A 20,072-nucleotide genomic window follows, 5' to 3' on the forward strand; every position below is an offset into this window, starting at 1 on the left:
GTACAGACATGGCCTGACAAGCAGAGTTGAGATCCCTATGACATAGAATCTTGATGAGGGTCACCAGACATTGGATGGAGTCACGCACAGAAAAAGTGCTGCCCATAAATGCACTGTATGAATGGGTGAATGGCAAAAAACTGGTCTGTAAAGCGCTTTCAGTGGTCACCAAGACTAAAAAAGCGCTATATAAATACAGAGCATTTACTATTTACAGCTCCTCCATTGATCTCCTAGGCTCCATGGCTAGGGGTAGATACAAAGGCTGCCACTTCTCCCCCCTCAATGAAGCATTAGATTATTTCAATGTCAACTATTTATGTTATCTTTTATTTTTATCTAAATCAAAAACTCGTATCAGTATCTGATTGAGCTGTATTGATGTTCACTTTGTGTACCTTCCAAGATTGTACAACTAATGTGTAGATGTGTAAATAACAGCTTTAAAGGGATAGTTGTGGGTGAAGTGTTTGAGTCCACAACACACTTTTGGAGTCTCAGGGGTAAACAGCGTTGCAGCCAAATCCAATACAATTGAAGTCAATCGCAACCTCTTCTTCAGACAACATAAAACACTTCCGGACAGTTGCATGATACCACAGGAGCAGTTTGGAGGCATGTTATGTTTTTTCTATTGTTTTATTACGTCTGAAGTAAAGGTCGCCGGTAACTTCAATTGTATCGATTCGGCTGCAACGCTGTTTACCCCTGAGACTCCAAAAGTGTTTTATGGACTCAAACACTTCACCCACCCCTCCATCGGCATAGTGGTGAGTAGATAATGAGGGAATTCTTATTTTTCTGTGAACTATCCCTGTAATGGTTCTTAAAGTTTACTTTAGCCAATAAATCAAATATATCATTGGGATCTTAATGGACCTCTAAACCAAATCCTACCGATTTAATACAAAAATGTTGAGAGCTATAAAAGGAGAGCTGTGTGATTTATGGATGTATGTAACTCAATGAGATATTTCTCAGGTGCTTCATCAGTCGAAGCAGTTTAGGCAGTTAGAAGCAAGGTAAGTCTCCCTGCCATCTGCTTGATCAGTTTTAGAAACCCTATTAGAATAATATTATTCAGTGCTACAGACTCTAACCCTTTCACAGAGAGAACTCAAACCGACACCTCTGTACTGGGGAAACACTGTAGGAGGGAGCTGCTTCCTCAGATGAAAGCTGCAAGAGAAAGAGGGGACTTTGCTGTCTTAAGGTATGACAAGCTGATTGTCCACAAACAGGAGGCGAATGGAAGGAGAAGTGACGCTTAAACAGGGGGAAGGGTAAATAAGAGTTGGCACACATATTTCATGTCTATTGCTGCTTTACTCCCAAAGAAAAGTTTGAAGATTGCTCAACTGAATATTTGTAGCTTAAGGAACAAAGTGCATGAAATTACTGACTTGCTGGTGTTAAACTCAATTAACATAACATGACACTTTTGAGGATGGGGCTGTGGGCATACAAGGGTATAATCTATATAGAAAGGACAGAAACAGATATGGGGGAGGTGTTGCTTTTTATGTTCAAAACCATCTTCCAGTGAAAGTTAGGGAGGATATTATGCATGATAAAATTGAGGTGCTATGGCTTCAAGTGAACCTGCCCCATATTAAACCTATCTTGGTGGGCTGCTGCTACAGGCCACCAAGTTCAGATCAACACTACTTAGAAGCCATGGGTGAGATGCTGGATAAGGTGTGTGAATTGAATATGGACATTTTTTTCACTAGAGATATAAATATTGACTGGCTATCGCCCAACTGTTCCTTAAAGAACCAACTGACCACCATAACTGATGCATGCTGTTTGAAACAAGTGGTTACACAACCAACACGGCTAAACATGAACAACAAGGGTATCAACACAGCATCTTGTATTGATCACATTTATTTGAGTGCAGATGATTTATATACCAAGGCTGTATCAGTCCCAATAGGATGTAGTGACCACAATATTGTAGTGGTAGCAAGGAAAATGAAGGTTCCCAAAGCTAGACCTAGAGTAATCTATAAAAGGTCCTACAGAGGTTTTTCTGAGGAAGCCTTCCTGGAAGAGGTTAGTAATATATGTTGGTCTAAGGTCTACAATGCAAAAGAACCAGATGAAGCACTAGATCTTTTTCTTGCAAAGTTTGTACCAGTCATTGATAAACATGCACCTGTTAGAAAAGTGACAGTGAGGACTTGTAGGGTGCCATGGGTTGATGTGGAACTAAAGGGCTATATGTCTCAGCGTAATCAGGCCAAGGAAAAGACACAGAACAGTGGTTGTACTAAGGACAGAGAAAACTATTGTAAACTGAGAAATCAAGTTACAAAACTCAATCAAAGGAAAAAGAAACAATATTATGCTTTGCAATTAATCAGGACAAAGAATGACCCAAAAACGCTTTGGAGTATGCTTAATGGTATAATGGGAAGAAAAACCTCTCCACAACCTACATTCATTGAAAGTGGGGGTACTTTTATCACAAAACCCAAAGAAATTGCAGATCACTTCAATAATTTTTTCAGAAGCAAGGTAAATAAATTAAGGAAAGAATCATCACAGAGGGCTGACAACAGTTCAACCATTGTCAACATCCAAGACTATATGAAGGACAAACTTTGCCAGTTTGAGTTTAGCGAACTAACAGTGGAAACAGTGGTTCGGCTGGTGAAAGTGGCATGTGGTGACAAACAACCAGGGATGGATGGGATAGGTGGTAAACTGATTGGAATGGCTGTAGATTATGTTGCACAACCAATCTGTCATATACTAAACACCAGTCTGAAACTATCAATCTTTCCTCAAGCCTGGAAAGACGCTAAAATGATTCCCCTGCCTAAAGATAAGAAAACATCATTTAGTGGCCCAAATAGTCGTCCAATAAGCCTGTTACCAGCACTGAGTAAGATTCTTGAGAAGGCTGTATTTGATCAAATACAGGAATACTTCTCAGTAAATAATCTGTTAACAAAGTACCAGCATGCTTACAGAAAGGGACATTCCACATGCACAGCACTGACGCAAATGTCAGATGACTGGTACAGAGATCTAGATAACAAAATGTTATGTGGAGCAGTCCTTCTGGATTTTACAGCAGCATTTGATGTCCTTGAACATAAGCTTCTTCTGGAAAAAACTGGTGTGCTATGGTTTTAAACCATCTGCAGCTACCTGGATGGAAAGTTATCGAATAAATAGATCACAGAGAGTCTTCTTTAATGGAAGTCACTCGGACAGTGTGCTGGTGGAAAGTGGAATTCCACAGGGAAGCTGTCTAGGCCCACTAATGTACTCTATCTTCACTAATGATTTACCTCAAGTATTAAGAAGTGCAAATCTAAGTATGTACGCAGATGACACTACTGTATATGCATCCGCAAAAACAGCAGAAGAACTGGCAGTCATCCTAAACAGGGAGCTAAGTTCCATTGGAAAGAGGGTCCTTGAAAACAAGATGGTTCTCAACTTAGCTAAAACAAAACGCATCATCTTTGGGTCTAATCATTCTCTTAGAGCAGAGCCAGAGCTTAGACTGTGCATAGATGGAATATCCATCAAACAAGTAAAGGTAACCAAGCTATTGGGAGTCACCCTAGATGATAAACTGTCCTGGTCAAAGCACATTGACACTATTGTCAATAAAATGGGCAAAGCACTAGCTGTAGTCAGACGATGCAGAAATCATCTTACACCTGATCTAAGAATACTGGTAGTTAGCTCTCTTGTTCTGTCACAGCTGGATTATTGTCAGATAGTATGGGCAAATGCCACCAAGAAAGAGCTGAATAAACTCCAGCTAGTACAGAACAAGGCTGCACGCTTTGTATGCATGCCAGTCTCCACTGGCTAAAAGTTGAAGACAGGATGGCTGCTGCACTTCTTTTATCAACATGGCGCCTCTTGCAGTCTAAAACGCCAGCAGATCAGTATAGACAACTAAATAAAAATGTAGCCTCACATAACTATGCCACTAGACGAGTAATAGAAGGTAGGTTTTCACTCCCCAGAGCTAATACCAATGTTCTTAAACGCACTGTGGGATACAGAGCCATGAAGTCATGGAACCTACTACCAACAGAAATTATAAACGTGACACGTAAATGTATGTTCAAAAAGCAAATAATAAAACACTTGGGTACAGCATACTTGTGACACTAGATGGTGATGTACTGTACATAAAAATGTGTAGTATTCTCTTACATGGTTTGCAGTTTTCGCTTCTATGGAATTGGATATATCAGTGTTTTATATCATGACAAAGGTAAAATTGCATAACCATTATGTTAATGTTTGATATTTGTAATGTAAAATTGTATGATCATTATTTTTATGTATTCTAACTTTTGACATTTGTAATGCAACATATGTTTTAAATAGGGATGCACCGATATGGAAATTCTTGGCCGATACCGATACCGATATTTAAAACAACAATCTAGCCGATAGCCGATACCGATACCAATATTTGTTTATTACTTGCATGTGGCCTTCTTGGTGTGTAACGCCGGGTTTACACCGGGCGCTGAAGCGCCGCCCCGCGCCGCGCAGCGTTATTCTCAAGCGCGCAGCCGCCTGGCTGTTCACACCGGACCCGCATTTCTCCGCATCGGTCAGCCCGTGATTCTCCGCTTGTTGTTGTATGTAACCTGCAATGTCGGGTGTCGGGGTAAATGACGTATTCTCCAAGCAAGCCTTTAGCCCCTCTCTCTCTTTTATCTATATGACTGCTTGTGTGGCTGTAGTGGATGGGCAGAGGGGACATTTAATTATGTGATTGGGAAAATTGGGAAAATTAAAACTCCAGGACAACAGAAGGGGAATACAAAGTATGGGATGCATATTTGATCATTTATATCATATCAAATATGTCATTTATATCGTTTAAAATCAGTTTCCTGGCGCGATACGCTCGCTCGCACGCCGAAACCATCGGTGAAGGGCGCTGGCGGGGCGCGGCGCATCGCAGCCCATGTGAACCGCACAAAGGTTTAACAGGGGGATGGGAGGCGCCTGGCTTTCCTTGGCGCTGCGCTGGGGGGGGCTTCAGCGCCCGTGTAAACCAGCGTCAGTGTACCATAATCTGGATGCCAGATTGGCAGGCTGCAGAAAACATACCAATGAATATCGGCCAATGTTATCGGTGAAAGTCAAGTTTATTACCGATACGCCGATAGCAGTAAACAAGGCGAATATCGGCCGCTACCGATATACGGCCGATACATCGGTGCACCACTAGTTTTAAATGTTTGATATTGGTATTGTAATGTATGTTTTAAATGTTTGATATTTGTTTGTATGTTTTAAATGTGGACCCCACTAAAAGTAGCTCTGTCTTAGGGTAGAGCTAATGGAGATCCTTCTAAATAAACAAATAAACAAAAACACTGGGATCTAACAGGTCCGAAATTCACAAAAAACATGTAGACTGGGTGGTCATACTCCCATTACTCCCTCAGCACCTCAGCAAGGTTCCAGGGTTTCACTGCCAGGACCAAATCTGCATTGCTCCTCCTGTATCCAAGGTTCGATAACTGTCTGGAGCCTCCTTTCCAGGACCCTGAGCTTTCCCAGGGTGGCTGAGGAGTGTGATGCCCCGATACTTTGAGAACATGCTCTGCCCCCACTTTTGCAAAATCTTCCAGAGCCTTCAGCATCTCAGTGCAAATCTCATCCACACCTGAAGCTGAGGCAGCTTCTTTGCTATTACAGCCAGCGAACTTTGCCAGGGATATGAGCACGGCTTGTGTTCAGAAGCTCCTCAAAGTGCTCTTTCAACCGTGCAATGATGTCCCCAGTCTGGGGAAGTGGTGGCCCTCCCTGCCTGTACATAGTTTGAGCAAAGCCCTGATTTCCCTTCCTGAAACCGCCAAATGGTTTGCGAGAACTAACTGAAAGTCCTTCTCGAAAGTTTTTGTTTCTGCACCTACAGAAACTGTAGCCCTCTTGGCAGACCTCTAGGGCAAGCAAGCAAGAAAATCCTTCTTCGCCAGCCTGATAGCTTCATTCAACACTGCTGGTTCTTAGGGCTGCCGCCTTGACAGGCACCAGGACCTTCAGGCCACTGTCACTATCTGCTCTTTATGCAATGGAGGCCCTAAACATGGCTGTGGCAATAGACAATGCCACTGGGGTCTCCCTTCAACAGCCTGAAACAAACTATTTGCTTTTCAGCATCTTTTATTTATCAATCAGGAAAGAAACATAAATTCGAACGATTCAACTTATATTGTCCAGCAGTCTCTCAAGTCTGTTTCTTTTCCTCATGAGCTTCTCTCATGTGTCTCTCCTGGTCTCCTTGTGTCTCTGTCATGTGTCTCTCCTGGTCTCCTTGTGTCTCTGTCATGTGTCTCTCCCTGTTTCTCTCCTGTGGCAGATCTGCTGCAAACTTTTGAATCCCGGGAGAGTTGATTGGCCAACTAATCTCAGCTTTGCCAATCAACTCTCCCAGGTTCGGCTGGAGGTGTTCTCTGAGCCACCTCCCCAGTGGCCCACTTGGATTCCAACAAATTCTTTTGGGGGGAAGAGTTGACAGTGGCCTCTGCCAGACATTCCCAGGTCAACCACACTGTATGTTTGGGTTTTCCAGGTCTGTCCAGCAGCCTTCCCAACCATTTGATCCATCTCACAGCCAAGTGGTGCTCAGTGGACAGCTTTGCTCCTCTCTTTGCCCGAGTGTCAAAAATATACTGCTGCAGATCTGATACAAACACAAAGTCAATCATCGACCTCCGGTATTTGTGTTCCACGTACACTTACGAACCACCTCAAGGTGTTTTTTATCGCTAATCCATGGCAAGCACATGAAGTCTAATTACAAGACACTGCTCAGATTATGATCAGGCAGGACCTTCATCCCAATCATCCCCCTCCAGGTTTTTTCAAATCATTGCTCATTTGAGTGTTTAAATCCCCTACACTTATACACCAATGTGGTACCCTTTCCAGGATGCCACCTAGGGATTCAGATAGGGTGGTTACCATGAGGTGCTGTTTGAGTAAGCATACATATTAGCCAGTTGTTACCCGTGGCAATCTGGATCCTAAAAGAGGCTCCCCCTTGCTCTCCAGAGAACACACGAACATAACGGCACTCCCGCCTGGTGCCTAACACCCTGGGAAAATGGAAAAAGGGTTGAGTCCATTCCCTTTTCCAGGAGTTTGGTTCCAGAACCCACGCTGTGCATTGAGGCCAATTATATATAGCTGGTATTGCTCTAACACAACAGCTCAGGTTCCTTCCCTGCCAGAGAGGTGACATTAGACATCCCTAGAGCTAGTCTGCAATGAGGGGGGTTAGCACATGCAGGGTCTCTTCCTTGCCTGCTACCCAGCTCACACAGCACCCTTCCCTGATGCCCTGGTGGGGTCTACGTGGTGGGGTCTGTCTTCCTTTTTGCCACATTTTTCACATGTAATAGTAGAAAAAGATGTTTGTGTTTGTAAAACAGTAAACGTTTTAGCAATATCATGATGTGGAAATTTTCCCACCAAGTAATAAACTCGTGATATGACCATTGTTACCAATTACAAAGGCATTTAACAAGAAAAGACGTGTGATGTCTCAGTGCCTGTACAGTGTTTACTGAGTGAGATAACGTTAGACGTCCCTGTGAGAAGCCTTCCACTTCTGCTCTACTTGAAGTTGTGTGCACCGTTTAATTATCCAGAGTTTGATGGTCTACTTCTCATACTCATTTAAAGATCTTCAAGCAGTTTTGTGCTGTTGCGTAATTGTAAAGGTTACAGCACTCTGCACCTCTCTCTTTTCGCTCCATTTTTCTCTATCTCAAACTACAATGTGTGTCGGGTTGCAACTTTAGACATACATTTTGAAATGATATTGGGCTTCGGGTCAAGTTAGTCACAAAGGTTGGGCAGATTTTTTTTTTTTACACTACACAGACTGTAATCGGGGTAAACGAGCAATAACGATGTGTGTCAGGGACAGAGTAACTGCATTGGGCTTGGGTCGAGCTTGGTTAATATTCTCTTGCCCGGCCCGTGTACGTAACAGAGCATTTTCAGTATTTATAATTAGTGACAAAAATGCTACCATTAATTCACAATGATCAACCAAACAAGTTTTATGTCTATAAAAATGAATAGGGTGTTGTCGGTGGACAAGTTATATAATTGGCATGTGCCTCAACACTGACTAACTGGGCAGCATTTGTTTTATATATAATTGCCCAGGTTTTTGGAAGTCAGACAGAAAGCAATGTTTAAACTACTTCCTCAAGTAGCTTTTTACACAACTATTTATGTGAGTTGTGTGAACAACTGAGTGCCACACTATGACACACATCTAAAAGTCTGCAGCTATCACTGCACAAAAACAAAATCCCTTTAGGAGCTTCTGCAAAAAGTAAGAGATCAGATTCAGTATTAGAAGGACTCGTTGATTTGGCTTTTTTTTTTTTTTATCAGAGTAAGTTCTGCTGATTATGTGAGATTCTCGACATGAGCAAACCTGAAGCATGTACTTTTTACTATTTTAGCCTGATAAGTAGGCTGGAAACATGAAGTGAATCCTTGTGGAGAGCACATAGTTAAGCTGACAGGAGGGTCTGTGAAGCGTGTTCTCCTGCAGTCTTTCGTACATATTTCTGGATGATGTTAAAGCGTTTGAAGCTGGAATAACACTTCTAAAAACACAAGTATTTGAGGTTTGCACGCAGTGGCCAGTATTTCTCAATTTTCAGATGAACATGAATTTGAAACTCTCCAGAAACTCCAGTATTATATTAATAAAGCCAAGGAAGTTAGAAGACACCACTTGTCTTTCATGTGAATTTATCTGAAAACAGAAGTGGAATAAGGCAGAACTGTGATGTCTCTTCAAACAAGACATCCTCAAAAAATATTAGAAACAGAATATAAAATTATTTCATCTCTGTCACATTTTTCCAAAGGTTTTGCACAATGAGAAGTCACATTACCCAGTAAAATGACATAATTTGATGATTGTCTGTCCACAGTGTGAAATTCACACAAGTCTAAGCTGTCTGGCTGAAGAACCAAAATTCAACCTAAAATGGTAAATTGTCTGGATTTATATAGAACTTTTCTATTCTTGACCACTCAAAGTGCTTTGCAGTACAGTTTGCCATTCACACACACATTCATACAGTACATCTATGATCAGCACTTTTTCTATGAGGGGCAATTCAGGGTTCAGTATCTTGCCCAAGGACACTTAAGCATGCAGATGGGGAAGACTGGGATTGAACCACCAGCTTCTGGTTAGGGGACAACCGCTCTACCCCGTCAGCCACAGCTTAGAATTTAGGTCAATAGCAAAGTACAAATACACTTTTAGCCCATTATTCCATTTCCTAGATTTCAAGGAATTTAATGTGTATTCTGGTGCTCATATTTCATATCTGTAAAAGATAAACATATTTGCTATTATTTGGTTTCTTTGTGAAACTAATCATCTAAGATGGAAGAACAAAAATCAATATTGAAGTAATTATTGTATTAGGTGTTCTCAAGCAAGTTATGTTAAACAGCCCTTACTGACATACAGATCAATATAAGGGCAGAAGAAGAATGTGTGATGGACTATTAGGGATCATCTCCAGCATGACTGGTTAAAGGTAATTTACGTAATTTACATACTTAAATGATGCATTCAAGTGCATTCATTTTGTGACAAAATAAACTTTTCTTTCTGCAATAGCAAAAAAAATGTTAGCTGCGCCAGTCGCATTGTTGAAAACAAATATAGCCCCCTAATGAATTATGGGTGTGTTGTGGGTGGAACATACAATGAACCATTTGGAGTGTCCCATTAAAAGCCAGGTCAGCTTGGACCAGGAGTGATATGGTGGATTTGTCAAGTAGTTTATTTTCCACAAGAAAAAAAGTGATACAAATAATAAACATTGACAACAGTAACACAAACCAGCCACCAAAAACTGCTCAGATCAACAAACATACTCAAAGGATCACAGATAATTGTGTTGCATGTAATAATTCAGGTTCAGGAGACCTAAAAATAATACCAAAAAAATTTAAATATTTAAAGTAAAACCTCAAGGCCAAGATGATACAGTGGGCTGCCAGACTTTGGTGCTGAGAATTGAAAAGAAAGAAAGAAGGATAGATAGAACAGGAGTTCCCTTACCACAAGTCCAGTGTTTATAGTTGTCCTTGCAGTACTAATTATAATTTTGTATATCCGTTTACCAGCTACAGTACAAAGACTAAGATTACTAAGACTAAACAAAAAGTAGACCTTCTGTTCTTTGGAGAAAATGTAAATACACAGTTATATTTTCCCATGACTGTACAAGCAACATGCCTGTCAGATTTCATCAGGCCCTCTCCCTGTCTCCTCTCCTAGATCCCTGCCTTGCCAACAGGAACACTGTTGACATAGCTTCATAATTGCATTTTCAGAATGAAGAATCTATACTACTCTTTCTACAAATTTTCCATATGGGATTATATTCTTTACATTTCCCCTGTTGGGATATCACTATCTACAGTGTTGCTGTAAACAACTATAAAACTACTCCATCTCTTTCAAAAGAGCCCACCATAGCTGGATAGGAAAACCCAGTGAAAAGAGCCAGCTGATAACCAGCTTTGTTAAACAAGTTATCCAGGATGGCTGAAGTTAGGCTCAGTAAAGTTGAAAAGCATGGAATAAATAAAACTTGAACTCACTTTATGTTACAGACCCTAAACGCTCTGTTGCAGGGATCAGTTTAAGCTCCATATTTCTGTCCAAAGCGAATCCAAGAGAGTAGAAACTAAACTAAAGGGCGTTCTGTTTTCTGTGGGCAAACCTAAGCCCAATGCAGTTAATTACCCTGCACCTTGTAAATGGCAACACGGCCAGACAGCTTCTGATAGGCTCAGGATCCACCTTCTATTATGTTGTACGACAAAATTAAATATACCCTACTCTGCCATTGATGTTTGCCTCTTTAATTAACTGCATGTTTTTGTTGTTTAACTAACCATATTCTATTTGCCATTAACACAGTCCGTCTAACCATAACCTGACCAAAGCTTTTGTGCAGATATTGAAGTGAGCATTTTTTTAAACCATGACATTAGATTTAGCAAATCCTTGTTCTTAGATGGAATTTGTGCTTTTGTGCAAACTCTTGACTCGGAATTGCTTGCCAACATAAAGCTGTTTGGTTTGATCCCTGTCTCCTCCATTTCATGTGCCGAAGTGTCCTTGTGCAAGACAGTGAACCCCAAAACGCCACTGACAGATGTGCCAGTAGTGTGGATGTCAAAACTGTACTGTAAAGAGCTTTGAGTTAATGTTTTATTACAGCAACTGTTAAAATATGTGGGTTTGGCAGTCATCTGCCGTCCCCACTGGTTTAATGCGATGTAGAGCGAATTTGGGCAATGTGGGACATTTTTAGCATTTTGACTTCTATGACTTAATCCAATATCTGTTGTACACATTAGATCAGCATACTATACCTTACTGTAATCCTTAAAATGTTTTCTAACCACCCCAGAAGAAAGAATGGAGATCCCATACCCAGAGGAGAAATGGCACAGTTTTAAGTGTTCTTTTTGCCAAAAAAGAAAAATGTGCCCTGAATCTGATACAGGTCACTTACATCATTAATTCACACTTTGATTTTGAAAAGGACATCACTTGAGGGACTATTTCTTAATAGGTCTCACACTGAATAAAGGTGTAGTGCCAACCGGGTTTTAAGTGATTCGGCTCTAAATTATTTCATTAAAATGAAACAATTAGTGTTGAGCCGAATACTTGAATGACACAGTATCCGGTACGGATAATATACTTTTACGAGCACGGGGACCATACTCGTGATGAATGAAAATCCTCATTGGATAGCTGCGTCCACATCATTCCTTGATAGGCCAGCCGCACACAGAGCTCCTCCCCTACACAGAGCCTATATAAAGGTCACTGCTGCTGCGCCACACAACACAATCATGTCGTTGTCACAGCCACTCTGTCCACAGGGATACTGACGTGTAACATCGTTATCTATGATCATATATTCTCAGCGTCCACTGGCCAAGTCAGAGTGCACCCAGCCCGGCTAGACGCACACGGAGCAAGTGCTCCTCTCCACCAGCCGAGTGACTGAGTGGGAGCCAGGCGTCTCGCACAAGCTCCGCTGGCCGAGGCAGAGTCACTGTTTAAATGTAATTTTGTAAAAGTAAATAAATACAAAAATACAATGTTGAGTATGAAAACTCACTGAGTTGAGTATGTTGAGTATGAAAACATATATATTCCAGTCATATTATAAGTATAAAGCGTAGAAACAGCTGGAAGCCATAGGTGAATCTTCTTAAGAGCGTGTGTTGCACATAAAACTCGACTGATGTCAGCTGAGAATGTAATGATTAGCACAACAAAGATTTCCCACCCTACTCATCTCATTACTCACTCGCTCACGAACGCACGCACTCACGCACACACATGCACACACACACACACACAAACACACACACACACACACACACACCAGTAATCTCCATTTTCTCTGTGAGTAGCTCAGCAGGATTTCTACCTGACATGGGAGGAGGTGAGAAAAATCGAGGCTATAACCTTGTGCATGTTATGAATCTGTATATTTGGTTTATGTTCTGCATTTTGTGTGTTCAGGGTTTTTAGAAGCATTTTTGGGCTTTCCATCATTGAAAAATGTGCCAGACAATTAGTCTGACAATTTTTCTGTTGGTTTGACTGCTTGTTGTATATTCTGATTGTGCTGTGTGTGTGCATGTGAGTCAGGAGGGCTGAATGGCAGGTATTACTGTAAGGGAAATACATAAAAGATCTACTATTCAGTGAACTACTGTTGGTCTAAACAGCTTTGTACTGCTGAGGATTTTCAGTTTGTAGTTTTTGTTTGTGATTCAGTAGAGTTGTTTTTGCACTCACTCGGTATTTGATATCCAAGCATCATATCTAAAATCTTCGTGAAAGGTGCTGCAGACCAATTATCCGATTTCTTTGTATTGGAATGCTTTGTTTGAACATTTTCAGTCAGAATTTAGAGTACATCATGAAGCAAGATGAAACTAACCATGTATTTAAACTTGGGGAATGTCTTAAAGACAACCATACCATCTGGTTAATGCATTTACAATGCTGAGCCTACCCAAGTTTCCATCTGTCCATATACCAGTCCAACAAGAAGTTCAATTCTAACATATTGCCGTTTACATGGGGCTACAAATGACGCTGAATATTTAAAGATATTAAAAAAAAAACTAGCATCTCCATACATGCTCCCATATGCCAAATTCACTCTGAAAGCCTGACCAGTTTGACTTTTTATCTAACTTAAATAATCAAATGTCCTTTTTTGATACCTTCACATTAGACACTATGGTAAAGAAAGTTGCTCACAGCATGTATTTTATTTTGTTAAGGTGGGGGCAGATTCCAAGCAGCTGCATAAAGTTTGTGAATTGCTTTGCTTCTTTGGCTTCAGATCTTATGTGGGGAGGCTGGACCAGTGGCTTCAATTCAGAGATGATCAGCAGAGGGCAAAGGAAATGTCGCAGATTCATTGTTGTTCTATTAACTCACATCACAGATTAACACAGTACATTGGTCTGAGACGCATTATTCAAACAACAAAACAAAAAATGATCATATCTTCCCAAGAGTGTCACCTGAATGTGATAACTGTGATAACCAGTGGTTCTGGTATTACATTACACAACTTTAAACAGCACAATTTTAAATGGAAGTCCGCATAGAATGATTGTAAACCTGATGAGAACATCAGCATCGACATTTGGGCCCTGTCTTGGTGCAGGGTCATAATATCTCCTCCTGAGACTAGATTATTTAGAAAGCTGACTCGCAGCCTTTATATTTTGCTCTCTATGTGTTCCAATGGGGGTCATGTTTTTCTTTATATTGATTTGTATGCCTTTTCAATATCTAATAATAATTTAACTGTATTTATTTATCTTCCTCTCTCACCGCTGTTGTCTTTGCTTTTCTCATTCCTCATCTCCCTTCCCTCATCTTGAGTGTGTTGTGATGGTTGTTGCTGTTTGCACTTAAAATAAATGCCCAACTGACTGACAACACAAAGGCAAGTGAGGACAGACATGGACAGGCTGTCATGGCAACAAAATGAAATGAGAGAAAAGAAGAAAAAAGAAAAAGCGCTAAAAAGAAGGTGGTTATATATGGAAACAAAAGTTGGTAAAAGAGAAGATAGAAAGACTTAGTGAAATAGAACTGGTGACAATAACAAGCAATTTAAATGGATGAGCAGAAAATAATTCCTCAATAAATGTACAATGCACAGTATGTTACATTAAGCAAAAGAAGAGAAAGAGAAATTGTTCTCAGAAAATGAAGGCAGAGAAGTGACAAAAGGTTTATTTATAGTGCTTTTCTAGTCTTAACAACCACTAAATGCTACAGGTTACATTTACCCATTCTCCAACTCACACAGTGCTTCCACCAAACAAAATCAACCTACAATGGTAAAACAGGTAAAGAAATGAGGAAAGCAATGAAAAAGGAGGAGAGAGAGGTGGACAGAAAGAAAGAAGAGAGAATTGTGGGAAAGGAGAATAGAAGGCACGGAGGTGTAGAGCAGACGAAAGAGGAGCGATAGGAAGATGCCGTTAATTCGGAGTTCAGAGAGATTTTTTAGTTTGACACACTCAGCAGGAGGCCTTTGACTGCTGCTGCCTTTGAACTAGAACACACACACACACACACACACACACACACACACACACACACACACACACACACAGGTTTGTGCAGCTATTCATATTAGGACTTGGCTTTGACTTGTATTCATTGTGCAGAGCCTAACCAAAACATGCCTAACCTCAACCCAACCATATTTTACATCTTAGTCCGAACCAGGATGTCAGCAAAGAATTTTGCTCCATGCGGAACAAGCTTTGGTCTCCATGAGGTGCACTGGCCCTGACAAGGTCAGTGTTTTTGCTGGGAAAGGTCCTAAAGAGGTAAACAAATTAATTAAAAACAACGTGTGCACACACACACACCCACACACACACCCACACCATATATGCATGCACGCACAACAACTGATGTGCGACCTGACCAGCACTCGCCTGCTCACACACATGTGGCACGGTTGTGCTGTGCTGGTTAAGGTAATAGAGATGACTGTCTTTACTCCAAGTGATTATATTGGTTTGTCATGAATCTGATTGAAAACGTGTCTTTCTGAACAGCTCCCCCCACCTCCCTTCTCCATATTAGCTGAGGGAGGAGGAGAGAGGGAAGGGGCTTCTGGCCACCATCATACGGCTGCCGCATCTTCTAATGAACATGTAAGGCAGGAGGTCTATCCACAATTAAAATATTCATAACTCTAAATTTTCAACTGATTTTCAAACCATTTGGTTTGTTAAAGTTATTACATTTTAAGAACACATTTTTTCTTAATGCAGGTAAAATGGCTGCCATTGTGTAATATCTGGTATCGTTTTGGAAATAAATGAAGATTCATAAAAAATACCTAAATACAATATACAATATGTGTTCAAATTGGAAGAATTTGCGAGAAGAGTCGAGACTTGCAGAATCGTTTACCAGTTTTTTCTCACTTCTTAAGACACATCTTTTAAAAAAGCTTTTATTATCTGTATCAGTATTTCTTTTGTCTAATTGTTTGAGATTAACATTGTTTGTTGTGTTTGTTGTAAAGCACTTTGTTACTTGTATGGAAAAGTGCTATACAAATAAACTATTATTATTTTTATCATTATTATTCTTATTTTCTAATATTAATTTAATATCAGGGATGTTCAGAATACTAGGGATTGTTAAAACAATCATCATTTTAAAAGCATAAATACTATCTGTTAAACTGGTTAATGTTTTTAACCATTGTCCCAACAAGATTCAAATATTTTTTATTATTTGCACAATTGATTGTAGAGCCCTGTGCAGCACCCTTAGCCCTGGTGTCAATTTTTAACATCCTAAACAGGTAGAATTCTGCATAACATTTTACCACTCTTGTCACTCAGTGAACAACAGAGAGTACTTCTTGCTTCCTCAATCAGCAGTCACAACAAGCTACCCCCATTAACAGGCATGGTCTTCCTTGGTCCTCAGCATAGCCAACTGTGACGTTGGAAAAAGATCAGATGTTATGGATGTTCCAGAAATGCAGAGATAGTGCCTTGCTAGGGCCAGCTAAAGGAAGTGTGTCTGATTAAGATATATTTATACTTTTCTGTACTGTTTGTTGTATAGATTCATCCAAATTATTATTGAATATTGGTTAAACAGTTATGAACCCCCTAATGTGTGTGTGTGTGTGTACTCATTTGTGTTACCTCTTAAGGACCTTTTTCTATATGAACCCTGCCCTTGTCAGGACCAGTTGCCAAATCCTAACTGTTATTTCTGAGGTCCTGGTTAAGGTTGGAGCTAAGATGTCAAATGTGATTAGTTTAGTTATGGTCAGGGATAACGTTTTGGTTAGGCTGTCCACAATGAATGCAAGTCTCTCTCTCTCTCTCTCTCTCTCTCTCTCTCTCTCTCTCTCTCTCTCTCATTCATATATATATATACAGCTGGAGGACAGGAGAGATGTCTGATGTGTGTGTGTGTGTGTGTGTGTGTGGGCAGATTGAAAAACAAAAATCTTTGGCAGGAAGAAGGGAGTTCCTTGAGAGGATTTTTTGAAATGTATTTGTGTCTTTGTAATGAAAGTGCATTGATCTTTCTTTGTTCATCAGTATTCTACACATCAGCAGAGTGCTGGGTGAAGCATAGGTAACACAGTGGGAAACCCAAACACATCTGTATAACTAGACTTCTAAGGGCCCTCCATTGACTGCATGCCTTTCTTAACCCAGTAGGAGTTGGATTAGGGGGGAAATACATTAACGGTTGCTGAGGTTTTATATATAACCAATCAAATCACCTCATTCCCTCCCTTTTAAAAGCACTGCACTCTGTGCCATGGTGCTCTGGTAATTTGGTAGCAGAACAGGACCATTCTCTTCAATCACCACAGCTTCTCCCCTGAGGAAACTGATGTCCTTGCACAGAACAAGCAAATATGCAGCACCTTCCATTAAATTAGTGCAGGAGAGGAAAACACATTTGGTTAATTTGTTCTGCTCTGCTCCTGGGAGAACAGTTGCACAGTACAGGATAAGACTTAATGATACTGGATGGTTCAATGATATTAGACGAAGAGCCAGATACGAGTTTTAGCCAAACTGCAGGACAATTTGGCTCAAGGTGGGGGGGCCTTCCATCAGCCACTCTGACATATGTAGACACTGCAGCCGGTCTCTACAATGTAGGCAACTCTAGAAAATAGTGTGCTTTACCTAACTTGGTTGTGAGTGACAACCATCATGAAGTGTCATGCAGAAAGTCCGCCACAGGACCAATTCTCAGTGAAACACAATGAACACAACAGAAACTTCACAACAAGAAGCTGCTAAATTGTCCCTTTAGATCTCCGACACTGGGTTGAACTTTGAGCCTTAACTAAGGTACTTTAAACAGATTGTCCCTCTTGGAATTCACAGAGAAACAAGATGTAAATATCTCCATTTACATACAAGCACACTGAAAATATTCAGCATAGTAGCCTACAAGTTTTTATGGGATTAACTGATCACCCATACGATTGATTCAATGTTAATACAGTTCAATAAATATTGTGGTAGATCAGTGCATTTTTGTTAATCAAGTCCATTTTTAGGTTTTATATCACATTACTGAAGGTTCAGATGTTCTGAAGTCTTCAAAAACACTGTGGTCTGTATATCTTACATATAAGGTTACACATAACATTTATTACACATTACAGGGTTATGAATGAAAACGTAAATGCATGCAGGATTAAAATGCTTATTGTATTTATTATTCTTAACTGTTATCATTATGTTGCTGTGGTGTGTAGCAAAGTCAAAGTCTCTCTAGACTCTCGAAGATGTTGTAATCTCAAGGGGCCTCATACAGGAACAATTTTTACAGACTGATTTGTTCTTAAATAAAATTTCTACAGATACAAAAATAATTTACAAGTAGTCTAGACCTGTCGTAGGAGTGAAATTAGTTTCAGCAATTGCAAATAAATATATATAAATTACACCTCATTATTATGTTGACATCATTCTGTTTAACTCCATAACTTGAATGATAATATAATTCTGAATTTATTATTGCACTTGTTGTAATGTCCAGGGGAGTGTAAAACTCCTTTGCAATGCAAAACAGCTGGCAGCGCCAGAGATGACTTTGTTATTGCGCATATTTACTAACACATTTATTACAAAGACAGATATAGGCTGAGGACACAAACCTTATTTATTTAATTCAGAGATATTAGGACTTTTTCTCAATTTTAATTGTGAATGACTATTTGCACAGAAAAAACTGTACAAATTTGATATTTAATTTGGTGATAAATATTTGCTTAAAATAGGATTCTCCCTCTGTCTCACACACACAAAACTCATATCTGCTACATTGTAAAGAACGACCATGGAGATTCATCATGAATCTAAATGAATGTACAGGAAGCCACTTGTTCTTAATCTCACTCAATTAGTGGGTACTGAACTGTGTGTGTGTGTGTGTGTGTGTGTGTGTGTGTGTGTGTGTGTGTGTGTGTGTGTGTGTGTGTGTGTGTGTGTGTGTGTGTGTGTGTGTGTGAGAGAGAGAGAGACAGTTGGAGAGATGATAAGAGACAAAGAGGGAGCAGCTTGAGTTTGTGCCATACGCTGCTTTCATAAAATCCTCATGTGACTGGCTGCTGTGTATCTAAGAAGTGGGGGAGAGTCTTTTCAAAGAACAGCCAATCACCACACTGAAAAGAATATGACAATCCCATTGGCTCTCCCAGAAACCAACTGACCAGTTCTACTTCTCTGTACATAAATGCATGTTTAGCAACCCTGTCATCCACAAATGACCAGGGCACCTCTTTGATTCTTAGAACATTCTGGGGTGCACTGTTCTCTCTTGTTTCCCTCTCTGTCCTCGGGGAAACGAAGATAAAGCTTCGTGGTATGGATTACATAATTTAAAAAATTGCAGTTGGCTCAGTGTAGTGAACAGGGCAGCATACAATACATCAGTATGGCAACCACAGAGAAACAGCAACCATAAAGCTCACTAATACTATAGTGTCCGAAAGGTCAACCCTCAGATTCTGGCTTTCTGAGAGTATCAAAGGTTTCAGTTTTGTGATAATAATAACAAAATGTGATAAATATTGTACTGCAGTGTCCTGTTGTGGAACCACAGTCTCAGTTTTGCACATTTGAGAGTCTTTCCTTCCATTTCCTTTTGATTAATGTGGCAAATGTTAATAGAAATGTCATGTTAGGAAGTATAGATTCTACGGATTTACAGTAATGCCTACACGGTCCATGAATACCACTTTAACCTTGTTTCTCTGTGTGACTGTTGATTTACATGCAGGTAAGCACATTTGTTGTTACATTAGTGTATCCTCTGGAAACAAAGGGTCAGCAGCATCATCTTTTATCTGGAAAACGCAGAGTCTCATTCTCATCATACGTAAACACACTTATAGTGGGAGGCAAGCAATGAAGTCAAGGACAAAACAGCTGTCCCAATTATACTGAAGTGGTGTGCGAGATCACTTGACTACTTGCACTGAGAGTATCACTGCCACGTTATAAAATATCTTTTCAGATAAGAGAAGTGTCAGTGTTGTGGAAGTTCTTTGATCTCAGTGAACTGCGAGTGAATGGATGTGTCAGGTCGTTTAAAGACTGAGGCAAGGCCACTACATTAAATCAGCCACCAATGAGAGTCCAGGTCCTACAATTACAATTATGCATAATAGCAGCACAATGTTACAGTCTGGAAAATAATACATACAGGAAGAACTCTGCTTGACTCATGCATCCAATTTCAGCCAAGAACACAGTCTGACTAGCCTGCACATTGAAAAATGACACTAAATGGGAACACAGTGGGATAAAAAAAAATGGCACCAAGGGTTCCCAATCAAGCGTCCATATCACGACTTGGGAGTGAGATTGCCCTCAATGTGCAGTGTTGAGGAACGGATGTGGCAAAACGGCAGATTTTCTGAAGC

The sequence above is a fragment of the Hippoglossus stenolepis genome, chromosome 2, assembly GCF_022539355.2.
Source record: "Hippoglossus stenolepis isolate QCI-W04-F060 chromosome 2, HSTE1.2, whole genome shotgun sequence".
Classification (NCBI taxonomy): domain Eukaryota; kingdom Metazoa; phylum Chordata; class Actinopteri; order Pleuronectiformes; family Pleuronectidae; genus Hippoglossus; species Hippoglossus stenolepis.